This window comes from Brachycentrus maculatus, unplaced genomic scaffold (genome assembly GCF_059751285.1).
Source record: "Brachycentrus maculatus isolate JH-2025_06_01 unplaced genomic scaffold, ASM5975128v1 h1tg000144l, whole genome shotgun sequence".
Lineage (NCBI taxonomy): Eukaryota > Metazoa > Arthropoda > Insecta > Trichoptera > Brachycentridae > Brachycentrus > Brachycentrus maculatus.
The window spans coordinates 594,461-606,053 of NW_028280897.1; positions in this window are offsets into that span (position 1 = coordinate 594,461).

Here is an 11,593-nt window from a genome sequence, read left to right on the forward strand (position 1 = left end):
CGTTGCAAGTAAGGTGATTAGAAGAGACAAAGAATACAAAAATGAAGGATTTCGAAAGAAAGGGATCATGCTGCTTCCCGCAGGGGTGGGCAGAGAGAATAGAACGCAATACCACTCTGCCTTTGCAAACATTTTTTACCTTTTCCACATTCAAGCATCTCTTCATACATACCAACCAATTATTTCGACTACTTATCCGTCAATATTAATGACTTGCATTACATACCATAATTGAAAACCACACCACCAAAAATATGTGAAGAATGTCAATCATGGGTAGAATGTTACACGTTTATAAAGTGATCACTTATACTAGCCTGTGACAAGTCGCTAGCCCTGTAAATATCCAAACTTCGAAATTTTTGAATTAATTGATTCAGCAGTCACTTTGTGGTAAAACCTATCAATTTTTAATTAAAGTTTTACAAAATATCACTATTTCTTAAAATCTACTGTGACATGTGTTTCGATGCATTCCGCATCATTATGGTGTTTGAAAATGATGCGGAATGCATCAAAAAGTGTCACAGTAGATTTTAAGAAGTAGTATTATTTACTAAGTAAAACTTTAATTCAAAATTCAAAATTTTTCTTAATAAGTATGTATTTAGATGTCAGTAAAAAAGTGTTGTTTAATTAGTAGATAGTAATTTGGCTATAAATAAAGAAAAATATTACAACAGGTAAATACCTGTTGTAATTTTTTTCATACCCATCTTAACTTAGTGTAAGACTCTAGAAAATGAGCTTACGTATTGTATAATATAAAAAAAATTATATGAATTTTACAGTTATTATTACCACCTGTAAAAGCTGTTTATTTAAACTTGATTTAAATCTTATAAATCTTTTTAATTGAGAACGTACTCCGGACAGGATTTTTAACAGGGAACGACCAGACTTACCTTAATTAACAGTGCAGGTGGCTGGTATTCGTGTTTATATGGAAGGTATGCGAGTACGTACATAATATGCCTGAAATTCCTTTGACATACGGTCCGTATTTGGGTACCGCTCGAATATTGTACCAACATCATTATAGGAACATACATACATCAATAATACACCCAACGAGGTAATCTACCCCTTGGTTAATATTTCATAATAATAATAATAAAACCCTTATGTGCATAGGGCACTGTGTCATATAAACGCAGTGTTATCTTGATCGTTTACAAGTGAAGGAAAGGTGATCAGCCCTCAGCTTCAGGCACCAGTCCATGGTAATATTGAAAAAATATTACTATTTTTACACTTATATTTATTTTACACCCCTTGGGAATCGAACCCAGGACCTCCAGAACGGTAGCCGAGCGTGCTGACCATTACACTAAGGAGGCGGACAAAATAATGTTTTGCCAATATTGGTTAATATAGCCACGATCAAATCTTAACGAAACCACTCAAATCGAGTGCAAATTCATAGTTTAGTTTAATAGTTTAAATTAAATTAAATTCATAGTTTAGTTTTAGAGGTAATGAGGGGATCCCGAGGGGTGGGGACGAAGTGTCGGCCTCTGTCCGTACATCCTCCTCCCCCCTCATTAATTGAATAGAGCAATATTTATTTCTTCAGAAATATTTTGAAGATTTTCCTCTATGTGCAGCTGACAGAGAGTCCCTCAGGACTCTATAACTGCTGCGGGTGGATGGTGGGCTCAGTTTAGTTTAGCGCATTATACAGGGTGTTTTTTTAGAGGTATACAAATTCAAATTTCCCGTAATAAATGGATGGCGGCACAGGCCGTGTGGCATGTTGTGCCATCTTGTTGAAACCACAGCTTTGTCACATCGATGCCATTCAACTGAGGCACGAAGAAGTCAGTTAGCATGGCTCTGTAGCGCTTACCATCGACCATAACATTCTGACCGGAATCGCCTTTTAAAAATATGGGCCAATGATTCCTAAATGATAATCGAAAATATCTATAAATAAATATAAAAATATCTAATGCCGATCGGTGAGTAAAATTTTGCGTTAAAAAGAAGAGCTTAATATTTTTTTCGGCACATACACAGAACCTACGACACCCATAATAGTCATTCTGTCTATTAATGGTGAAATGGCAGAACAAACTGACTAAAAATCAACTGTCAACTGTTAATTAACAGTCTGTAGAAACAATGTTGCCAGTTTAAAAACCAAATCTCTAAAAATAAACACCCTTTATCTTGATTATGTGGTAATGGATCATTATCAGACGGGAAGAATATCTAAGTTAACATACTAAAGCTTTTAAGGATTGTATTAGACTCGTTTTGTGTTTATAACAGCCGATATAATTAATATTTTCATTCATCATTTTATTTTGGAAAATTGCCTTCGTAAATATGTTATTTTCGTAAGTTGGTAATGAATGACGTCACAGAAACGATGGAGTTATTTTAATATTGGTAACATTGCTAAATTATTGGCGGCTCTATTTGTTGATGTCTCTGGTCCACCCTCCTACCCCTCATATTTGTATAACACCAATGGTAGTGTAGTGGTAAACAAACAATCCACACTACTACTATTACAGCTCTATAAATCATAGACAAATAACCTTATGACGTCATAAAACGTTCGATGACGGAAATTTGATTACGTTTGTCAACGCACGTTTTTCGTTTTATTCAAATATCTGAAGTTTAAACCTTCATCTTTCCCTTAGTTCTCTATAGATTTTAATAAGAATGTTATCGATAGTCTTGTGATTTTTCATATGAATTTATTAACAAATAAACCAACATCGTGATAAAAAATCTATTAGGACGTGCCATGGGTACCATTTAATGTAGAAGGATTCTATAAACAATGAATCGTGCTACCGCTGTAGTTATGCGAATTATAAAACTAAATATCAAATTTTATTTCAATAATGATACCAACATTATGACAACACGAAAATTTAAACGAATGAGTAAGTTTAATATAATTTCCCTTAAAATTCAGAGTAATTACCATTCATTTGTTTCTTAAATTTATGTATACAGAAAAAAAAAACAGTTTTATTTATAAAACGTTGAATACAATGTAAATACGTTTTGATATCATTTTATTATTTTACGTAATATGCTAGTCGGTTTTTCAAGATAAATATTGTTTTATTACTCGCTGTTCAAAAATACCGAAAAATACCTCTTTCATTTCTAGTAAAGATATTCAGCCTCACGATATTTATCCCTGAATGTCTAATATTTAAACCCACCCATTTACTAAGGTAAATAAAGGGTTTATTTGAAGAGAAAAAAATACTTCGCGTTCGTGCGAAAAAATATCTCCACTGATAATTTTGATCGTAAAATTTTTCAACATCTCTATGGAGGGATATGTAAGTGGAACCGCTGTTAAGGATTAGCGGACGGTTAAATCTTAACCGCGTTGAAGGAATAGACCTTACCTTAGGCGAAGCCTCCAATATATGTACTCGTACGTATTAGGGCAGGTGGCCCATCCAGCCGTGATATTGCAGCAGAACATTATTATGATTCTACAATCGGATTTTGAATAAATTCCAAGAGATTCATTTTGGAATGTCTAAATTCAGTCAATCACCTCACTACTTCATCAACTGCACTGATTTTGTTCCCTCGAAAGGATTAAGTATAATCTTGAGTTGAACGCTTGCGTGTTATAATAAATAAATAATAATAAATTTGGATAACTTTAATAGTGCCATTTTCGTAAAAGAATACTTCAAGGGCGCTTCATAATGGTTAGCGTGTTAAGAACTCGGGACCTCCAGGTCCCGAGTTCGATTCCCAGGGAGGGGTGAAAATGCGTATTAGTGATCTAACTCTAATATTTATTTAATGGACTGGTCCCTGAAGCGCAGGAGTGATCACCTTGCCTTCATGTAAGTAACCACCATGATAACACTGCGTAAATACGATGCATTGCCCTATGCATCATTGGATGTGGATGAGGGTTAGAAGAAGAATAATAAACTCGAGGATCTAAAACAGCTGTGTTTTCCAAACGAATTAGTTTATAGATGTCTCAAGCTTAGATCGGCTACAACAACTGCTATGGGCGAAGTTTAAATTTGGCGCATAAAATTTGGCGCATAAAATCACAACTAGCGCATAAAATTTGGCGAGCGTGTCTCTGCTGTGGCGCAAAGAGTTAGAAATAGTGAGAGTGAGACGATCTTAAGAAAAAGAAAAAAAGAAGAACGCATTTGTTTGGTAAATCATTTCTATCTCCATTTCCCCAATTCAATCTCAGTTAAGCGCTCTTGAGGTAGTATTTTACAAAAATAGCACTGTATAAATTATTGAAATTTACAATTATTTTAATTAGCGTTAGCCACTGAAATATATTAGAAATGTAAGTTAGTAAATTCTGAATAGCCCCTGGACAATCCAGTAAAGCGCTTAGCCAATGCTACGTCTTCCCGCAACGTCCCACTAAAATCAGTTCAAGTGCTTGGTACCTGTCACCACAAGTGACCAAGATATACTGCTTGACGGCGCCGGCGTCTTACTGTGATCAACAGTCAGCCGGAATTATATCTTTAGCATTGGAATTCGAAGTATTTATCTTAATATCCACTTTGAATAACTCAAGTTAATTCTTGAGCGTTCATGTGTTGATGACATACTATCAAATTGACCATTTATAGAATTTAAAAGATCCAATCTGATTTAGTTCTCCATTGTACCTTATTTCAGACCAGGAGTCGAAATAATCAGTGGGTATGTATGATAATATGCATTAATGTTGAAGAGACGAAGAATGATCGCAAAGACAGGGTGATACGGCGTTTTATTCTCTATGCCTACCCCTATGGGGAAGCGGCGTGATGGTTAGTTAGTTTTTTACCTTATTTTATTAGACGGTGTTCAATATCTATTCCGCGTTTTATTTATAGTCAGTATCAAAATATTTTGAAGGTATGCAAAGAGATATTTAAAATTACTTCAACACGTTCTTTCGTGGGTTCTTGGCAGCGTCTATGGTTAAGTTGAGAAAGCTTTTTGTTTTGTTGATACCCTAATGAAATGTATGTAAGATTCTTCCCGAATTATTTTACATACTAGGAGATGCCTAAAATCAAGATTGTGAATATTTATTAAGCTTTTTATTTTACCAGTTATTTAATACGTAACATTTTCATTGTGACCAAATCCTTGATTTCAAATCTGGATTTCCCCTCTCGGGAGTTATACCTCCTTCCTTCCTTTATCATATTTGTTGAGATGTTGATACAAACGATAAATATTAAGGAGATGTATTACCAAACCCCGAATACTGCATTAAAAATACATGACAATAAAATTATGATAGTAAAAAAATCAGAAGTGAAATTACAGTTATCTTCACTGCTAAATTAACGCGTTTGTAATATTACCATTGGTCTTGGTCGAAAGAAAGAACATCTTGTTTGTAAATGTTACATCAAGTAACGAACTATAATAGTTTATCAGAAGTTGCGATGTAAAATAACACCAAAGAGTCGAATTGCACATTACTTTGAGAGATGTCATTCACATCTCATAATGATGATTGTTTATAATTCGTGACCAAGTGGGCCACACATTCGTGAGTAATGTAATACCTTCTTCGTAATACATCGTAAGGTCTTGCCCATATAAAAATAAATCGCATTGTTCGTTTAAGAAGTTTTTTTCTTAAACACGTGCGTCATTTGGTTGGTAAGTTGATAAGAAAGAATTGTTTAGGCATACGTTGCATAGTGGATATATAAACTGAATTAAAAACATCCTTTGATGTTTGAACCCCCGAGGAAACGAACTGAAAATCGAAAAATAGTATAAATATTACAATGATATTGTAGAAATAATACAATATTTCAATGTGTAATATAAACATTGATGAAAGCATAAAAAAACTGTTTGCTTTGGAATGGTAAGGTTTCGTGATGTCGTTACAAAGAGTTGGCCTCAACGAGTAATGCACACCGTAGTGCTGTACCATGCTGCATAATACAATGATATGGAAAAGCGAAGGATGGAACAATAATGTTTCTAAAGTATACTGAATACCGATGAAATGCGACATCTCAGACGAATGAATATAAAGTACATTTATTTTACAATTGTAAAATATGAATATATTTCCATGCGAAGATATCAGTCGTAAAATTAAAATATATTCACCATACAGGAATAAAGTCGTATAAATTTGATGATTTGGAGTAAATATAATAGTTACATATTTGATGTAGGTAGTATTTTTTATTTAAGAAATATTTTACGAAAACCTCAATATTTTTATGTAAAAATTGTAATGAAGCTGTATAAAATTTGATGATTTGGAGTTTAATATTTATTTATAATGTAGTCTTTTTTATTTATGAAATATTTCAGGGAAACCTCCAAACAGTATTTTGAACTATAGATTAACTTAAATCTCTGTCAAAATAAGTTTAACGAGAAAATTCGCGTACATAATTTATTCCCCTTTTTCAACGCTAATAAACGAACATTGAATAAATTCTCTGGGAAATGTATTTCCATCCCGAGAGATAACTGTTTTCCGAGAATTCGAAAACAAAATCTTTGGTAAGGATATTTCTGAATGCGAAATAAAGCTTGTACTATCACCTTTAAGTAATAAAATAATTAATTAAACACCCAAAGTATATTTCCAAAGATAACAACAGTTAACGCTTAAGGGGAAATACTTACTTTAATTAAGGTTAAATAGTATTCTGCTTTTAAAATACTAATTAATTAAATAATCAAAAGGTTTCCTTAACATTCTTTCATTTATCCGGACTAAGTTACGTGTATGTATATTATTAGATTGGAAATATTGAATTACAAAGAGCTAGTCTTTCACTGTTCACTGCCCACATTAAAAAGTTATGTATACAAATAGACAAAACATAAAATGGAATTGGCAAGCTGTACAATTTTTTTTTACAAAAAACATACATTTTTAAATTATCAGGTACTAACTAACTAACTAACTAACCATCACACCGCTTCTCCGCAGGGGTAGGCAGAGAGAATAGAACGACACACCACTCTGTCTTTGCAAAAATTCTTCGCCTCTTCCACGTTCATGCATCTCCTCATACATACCCGCCGATTGTTACGACTCCTAACCAGGTACCTAATCTTTACTTTATTTTAATCAGGTACCTTATCTTTAATTTATTTTAATTTTAATACCATTCAGAATACTGCTGCAATAGTTTTAGCAATTTGATGTGAGTGAGGCTGAGTAACAGAATATATATACCCTTTCCTTTTTTGATTTGCATTTTTCTCCGAAATTCTTTTTTGAACTGGTCCAGACTTCATCACGAGACCCATTGAATTTACATCATATCTCACATATACTTTTATTTACAAAGGAGCAAAGCGTTTTTTGTTATTTTTATAATTATTTTGAACTTTATCCGTCGGCAAGGCTGGCAACAGGGTAAAGGGTTTCCTCTTTCCTAATAACTGTGTTATTAGCCGCCGTAATAAAGGTGTTTTAAGAAATATACAAATAAATATAAAAATATTTTTTTGCGTGAATTATTCATCAAAGAATATATTGAGTAGTAATATACAAAAATGTATTATATTTAAAGTTCTGTCAAAATAACATTATATTTTTTCCATGAGTTTTTCAGATTTATGGTGATTTAACCAAAATAATTAGTAAAACATCTATATTGCCTTCGTTTAAAAAAATACATGCTTCATCTCAAATGCGATCTCTTAAACGAGTGTGCAGCAAAACGAAGTCAGTTAGATGTTCGAATTGTGAAATGAGTAGGGAGTACGAGGTTGAGTTAAGCATTATCAATTAAATTAAGAAAGTTGTGTTGAGATGGTTTGGACATGTGGAACAAATGAGCGAGGAAAGAACGTTAAAATGAAGCAAATGTTGTTTGAAATGGAGCAGATGAATACCAAGAAGAGTTGGCATAATCGAGTATGTCGAACACTTAAAAGCGGTCAAGTCAGGAGTCGGAATAATAGACGGGGGATGTATGATGAGGTGCATGAATGTTGAATTGGCGAATAATGTTTTTGGCGTTTTATTTTCTCTACCCATCCCTGCAGAGAAGCAGCGTGACGGTTAGTTAGTTAGTTTGTAATTATTACTATTTATTGAACAATTTATATATTCAATTATATTTACGCATAGCAAACGACATTCCCGCGTAAAGAGTTTCGAAGTCAAAACATTTAGATTTCAATAAATATTGTTGGCATAAATATCAAATAGGCATTGGAGTAACGAAAGTTTTTTTTTATAAGCTACAACAATTTGAAAATCATGTTTAATATTTTTACGCATATCAACAAATTTAAATGGCCTTTGGGCCGATCCTGTATTTTGTAATAATTGAGCGTTCACACATCAAAAAATTTAAGAATTTCGACGAATTTAGCTGAGCTGAAGCATTGTTCTTTGTAATGACTGATTTTTTTTTTCGGTGGGAAACGCAACGCAATCAAATCCGTGAAATTCTTGCAATCGCGATATGCTCATGCGTACGTGCAATAACTATGTATAGGAGAGTCGAGTCACGCGCTTTGAATATGACATTATTATCACATAATTATTTATTTTGGAAAACGTAAGCACTTATAAGTAATAAATTCTTCTTCATCTTCAAACCCGTGCATGGGGCACTGTATAATATAAAAACAGCGTTATCTTGATCGTTAACATATGAAGGAAAGTAGATCAGCCCTCCGCTTCAGGTACCAGTCCGGGGTAATATTAAATAAATATTAGAGTGAAAAAGTAGCTTGTGGTCCCGTGGTTAGTGTCGCGGACTCAAGTCAGAGTTTCTCGGTTCGAACCCACTCTACAACACTTTGATACCTATTTCTAATAATGAGCCGCTTAGGCTCACAGAAATAGTATGAAATTAGAATATTTGTGTAAATAATAAAAAAACAAATATTTCTCTTTTTAAAAAAAATCGCTCATATTTATTTGACATTTGGTAATTTTTTAATGTTTTTAACATTATTTCTTTAGTAAGCTCATATTATTTAAATTTTATTTATTGGAAAAAAACTGATTTTTTTATGTTGATACGATAATTCAATAGGAATGATATCAGTTGGTCATCAATAGGTGTTACAATCAGCAATACTTCCAAACCGTATTGAAAATCAAGGTTCCATGACCATTGCATATGTACGGGTTTCAAGAATGAATGAAATATGGATTTGAATAATGGGCAGAATCGTGAAGTTAACAAGGTTTAAACCAGCCAAATGCCAGGTCGTAAGCCCTGGGATACTCAGACTTCCATCTTATTTCATATAAAGTGGAAAGATTGATGTTTCATATCAAGTTGAGACACCTCTATAAAGGTCACCAATTCATTAGTATACATTTTCTATCCTCTCAGCTTTCCCCTGCGGGAAATCAGCATAATGGTTAGTTAGATAGGTTGAGTAATCGTAATATTATGTAATATTGTTCCTGTATCGTAATGTGGTGTTCAACCCGAGGCCTTAGCATGGAAGCCAAATGGGGTAACCATTAATTACACTATGGAAGCAGATAGAATTATTATCAGTGCAGACAATTTAATTGTTACTTTTTAAAAAAAATTGTGAATGCCTTACTAATAAATATACTATCACTAAAAAAAATTGTGTTATCTAGCAGATACTTTTTTAACTCGTTTTAAAAAATGTTGTGATTTTCCTTTACTTATTTGGATAATATTTGACATATTCCACTTCTATATCTGAGAATCTACAACGCAATACCAGCTACTTGGCTACATCTGGGTACCGATTTAGTTGATTCAGAAAGATCAAATTGTAAAATTAAAATCAACGGCCTTATAAAGCCATATTCCAAAGTCATTAAAGTTATCAGTGATTTAAATTATACCAGGAATTTCAAAACATTTATAATCTTATTCCATAAACACCTAACAAAAGTTATCTTGAATTGTTACACTTTTTAAAGACTGCCAGTTAGGTGTTGATAACAGAGATAAAATGTATTTAACAATCGTATAGTAAGATTCGTCGAAGACCCCCCTGGAATTCTGGGAACGATATCAAAGATAGAATAAGAGTTAAACTATTAACATGTAATATCCTAAATTAGGATTTTTACGGAGTATGTGGAAGTTTTTGGTGAGAGTATTTTAATGTTTTTTAATGTTTTTGAATTAAAATAAACCCTGATAATGACAAGGTTCTTGTCGAAACCGGTTGGTTAAATTGTATTAATAAAAAAGTGGTTAAAACATAGTTATTTAATTTTATAAAGTTTATAAAATGTGCCGCAAAGTATCTGCGGAAAACATTCAAGAAATTAATATGTAGGTATTTGTTAATATTGAATACATATTTTTAAATTTGATAAAGATTTATCTTGTCATGTAGTCAGCGCCCTTGAGGTAGTACTTTAGGAAAAAGATGCTACATAAATTATCCAAATGTATTATTTTTTTCTTCTTCTCTAGCTTTAAAGCTGGAAATTGGTTGGCAGCAAAGCAACTCTTTCTCCGTTCAGCTCGGTATTCCGCGATCTTCTTCAGTCACGGGTAGGAGGTACAGCCATATTTGGTCCAGATGCTCCCCGGGTACGACGCCCCTTGCCAATCGACCCATAATTATTCCTTCCAGTGTACTCGTACTGTACAGAGCTTTATATGTCGCAATACAAGTACATGACCCATCCACTTCGCACGTCTCTTCAATATGGTGTTTAACTGGTTCCTGGTTTTCTTTATCCTCATAATGTCTACTGCTATTACCATCACGCCGTTTCCCCGCAGGAGTAGGCAGAGAGGATGGAATACCATACTCTTCTGTTCCTACATACACTCCTCGCTTCCTCCATATCCTTAAACAGTTTACGATTGTGCAGAGTTTTGACACCACCAGATTTTAGGTTCTTGAGCTGATCGTGCCAAGTATTTTTCGGCCATCCAAGTTCTGTTCTCACGCTCAAATTCATTACATATACTTTCTTAGTCATTGTCTCGTTATGCATTCGTTCCATATGTCTTTACCAAAGATCTTTCAATATGGTGGAAAATATTACTTAAATTGTATTATTTAATATTATGTATTTCTTAAAAACGTATTGATTCATAAAACATCATTATTTTTGTAGCTATTTAGTCATTTTCCACCAATGCACTCGTATACAAGAACACATGCAAGTACGCTATTCTACTTATCCTATCCAATAAGTTTCCTCTGTTTCCATTCCCATATATCAGAAATGTCCTTCACTTACGTTATTCGTATCCCATCTAGTATACTCGTATTCCAATAATCTGGAGCGCAGAACTTCGTATTTATTGAAGTGGATTTATAACTCGAACGAATAAAACTTTTTTAATAAATTATTACGCTCGTATTTTAAAACAAAACTGATACAAATTAATAATCAATTCAGCGTATATAATCCGTCGAGATTATCCATCCAAAAGAAACAAGTCTTGCGTCAATTACAGTAGTGATGGAGTCATTAGTAGACTGCACATTCTCAAATGATAATTTACACTTGGTTGAGTATTTCAATGTACATCACGACTCCTGCGTGTCAACTCTTGCGAAAATTTTCAGCAGCTTGGGAATATTTGATTTCTCTCACCGTTTATAACTCGTATTAAGAGATTATCTTAATATTTGACCTCTTGATTAA